Source organism: Branchiostoma lanceolatum, chromosome 6 (genome assembly GCF_035083965.1).
Source record: "Branchiostoma lanceolatum isolate klBraLanc5 chromosome 6, klBraLanc5.hap2, whole genome shotgun sequence".
NCBI lineage: Eukaryota > Metazoa > Chordata > Leptocardii > Amphioxiformes > Branchiostomatidae > Branchiostoma > Branchiostoma lanceolatum.
Genome location: NC_089727.1, coordinates 20891201 through 20894570, shown reverse-complemented (window position 1 = coordinate 20894570; position 3370 = coordinate 20891201). Strand labels below are relative to the sequence as shown.

The window sequence follows — 3370 nt, the reverse complement described above, 5'->3', positions numbered from 1 at the left end:
ATGTTTGACGACGTTTTCCAGCGTGTAGGACATTCTATTGAGAAGAGTGGAAAGTACGTTATTTGGGACATATTCTTTGACTCTCTGACAGTTCTCGGTTCAATAGAGCAGCGATTTACCATATCAATTCCAATTTGCAGCTGATATGTGTGTGTAATTTTCTGTTACAGTGCCAGGCAGCCACTAGTACTAGTGATAGGTCTGAAGTTAGCCATCACACTCCGCTTCCTAGCGACCGGGAACTCCTGTCGCTCCCTGGCCTTTGCCTTCAGGGTGGTGCACAATACTATAACATTATTTGTTCCTGAAGTCTGCCGGGCGATCACAGCGGAGTACCGCCAAGAAGCATTCGACACCCCCTCTACCCCCGAACAGTGGCGCCAGGTGGCCCAGGGGTTTCAGACAAGGTGGAATTTTCCCATGTTTGCGGCGCCATCGACAGCAAACATGTTGCGATCAAGAAACCCAGGAAGTCGGGAAGTCTGCATTATAATGACAAGGGCTTCTTCACCTTGGTCATCCTGGCAGTTGTTGATCCTTACTACAAAATCCTGTGGGCAGATGTGGGCGCCCCTGGGTCCATTTCTGATTATCGCATCTCTAATCGCTCAAATCTTCAGCTGTCATTGTCAGAAGGTTTTCCTGACCCCGAGCCCATCCCCAACGATGACGAAGACACGGGGTACTTCCTGATTGAGGACGACGCCGTCCCCCTGCGCACCTTCCTCTTGAAAACATACTCCAAGCGATATCTGGAAGTTGAGGAGCGCGTGTTCAACTACCGTCTCTCCCGGGCGAGGCGAGTGGAGAGAGAATGCATTTGGAGTGCTAGCCGTGCGCTACAGATGCCTCCTCACCACCCTGGATGTATAAACAGAGACTGCGACGGACATAATCGAGGCCTGCCTCACACTGCACAACATGTTCATGAGGTGGAAGACTAGGGTCGGGGACTCTTCACAGCAGACGGAAAGAGGCTAAGGGCCTGTATCCGAGAGTACTTCAACTGTGATGCAGGAAGTGTGCCGTGGCAGCTCCGTGCTGCTAATTTTGAACAGTACATGCTTTTTTGGCCGTATGCTAACTATGCTATGAAGGAATATTTGCTTGTATGCTTAACCCTCATCCGACCGTATGGGGTCCCTCTGGTGATTTCGCATTGTTTATTACGTAATTAGAAAGAAATTCCTCATAACTTCCAAACGGTACAATGTATTCTCACCAAATTTGCAGGGAGTGATGTTCGTGTAAAGTTATATAATTTCGGTAAATTGTGTGACGTTATGACGTAATATTATGTAATTATGACGTCATCGATGTGATTTTATAGGCTAAATAGGGAAGTCCCATAATAATGAAAGGTATTAAACATAATAGAGAGTATTATTGATTTTAAGGTATGCCAAGGCATACAACGTCAATGGCGATTACGTTGACGTCAAAATGACGTCATAGAATGACGTCATGTGTCGTTAGCGATCCCTTGGATCGGCAAATTTTTAAATTACATTTTTTCCATTTATGACCCCAAATCACAAAAGAAAGAGACTGGAAACGTTAATCCGAATGTTTCTGGTTAAGAAAATACCAAGTAGTGATGGATTTTGAAGGCAGAAAGCCTGTCTATACCTAAAATAAACATCTTGTCCGCCATCTTAGATTTTTAGCGACTACGTAATCAAATTAGCATAAATTATGAATAATAAATCATGAAAGTTACATTTAAATACATATGATGTTATACATTTTGGGAAACTAATGTGGTTGAGCAAGAAAACCTGAGAAATATCATTGTTTTTACAAAATTAGTGACTTTTTGTATAAAATGCCTGTCAGAAACCCGTTGCCATGGCAACAGGAAAAATGATAAACTATTTTCATGGAATTGTTGCCAACTAAATTTTAGGAAAAGTCAACAAGTATGGTAGTCTTACCATACGTCATTTGGCAGTTATACGATGTCAAAGTTGGCGCGGGCACTTTTAGCCCCCCAAGTCTAGATAGGGTTAAAGGAAAATGCGGGTTCTCCTTATTTTCTGCATAAATTATGATAATGATCATTAATCATCAACACCAAAACTTGTCAAAATATTCTCCATAGATTATTTAAACGGGATATGCACAATAACTACAATAAGATCCGCCAGAAATATATCTAGGGGGCAAAGCAAAATGGGGTCCGTTTGGACCCCATACGGCCAGATTCGTCGCAAAAATGTGTCGGTCGGATGAGGGGTATTATGATGTGTACTTAGATATGATGTATACTGTAATCAGCTTTTTTGGTATTGTCTATTTCATTTATCAATAATCAGATTAGGATGATTAAGCTTCTGTTTCTTCTTCTGTTGTCATTAATCTTTTTCCATTTTGTCATCAACTTTGATATGATGGAAATAAATTAACAAAACATGCAATATACAGGAAATGTCTTTATTGGACTTCTCTGAGCGCTTTCGCCCCAACAGCTTCTAGAGTTTCATGGCATCTCGGATACTGTCTGCCATGTTGCTACGTAAACTCTGATACTCTCTAAGGAATAGGACACTGAATAATATTGCTTCTGCTACGAACATATACATGTCTGCTGCACTGTATGCTCTTTTTGCTGAACAAGTTATAGCCAAATCAACAAGTACATTGTATATATGTTCATGTACCGGAATTTTACGACTGAACTCAAGAGCGCAATATCCTTCTTGAGGTGACTAATACTAACGTCATTGTCATTAACAAAACCGAAAGTGAAGGAAACCAAAGAACAAAATCGTAAGAAAACGGTACAAAGTAAAAGTTTTGAAACTGCTTTAATCTAACACTCGAAGTCATCAGGGAGCAATATACAGTCTGTGAAATTGCCAAAAGAGTAATTATAACATGAAGCGCTATCTGGCATTTGTTATACTAATCTTCAGCGGACGCGCCCTTATCGCTCCCCTCCTGGCCGGCATTCTGTAGGATGACCATCTCTGCCCTCAGTGGTGACACGGTGGTGGTGGGCGGGGTAGCCGATACAAGTGGCTGTAGCAGACAGAAAAGAAGCGAAACAAATGATGAAGTACTCGTTGCAATAATCATGATATACATGTATCATTCATATTAGTCAATGTGGTGGTTTACGTACCGGTCTCAAATGCTGCTGTCCCGGAGCACCGAAGCCATAGGGTACAGCCATGTACTGTGCAGGTTGCAACCTGCACAGTACATGGCTGTACAAAATCGGGATTTACCATTGGTGGTATTTACCGGGCAAGTCTGGTAATGGTTGCTTCTTGCAACCATTACCAGACTTAACCGGTAAATACCACGAATGGTAAATCCCGATTTTCGTGCAGATAGATCGATAGATCAGATAGATCGTTAGATCAGA

General features: G+C 42.1%; 1 pseudogene; it reads left to right on the top strand.

Moving 5' to 3' along the window:
• Positions 1-912, top strand: LOC136437592 (putative nuclease HARBI1; annotated as a pseudogene).
• The last annotated feature ends 2458 nt before the right edge of the window (positions 913-3370 follow it).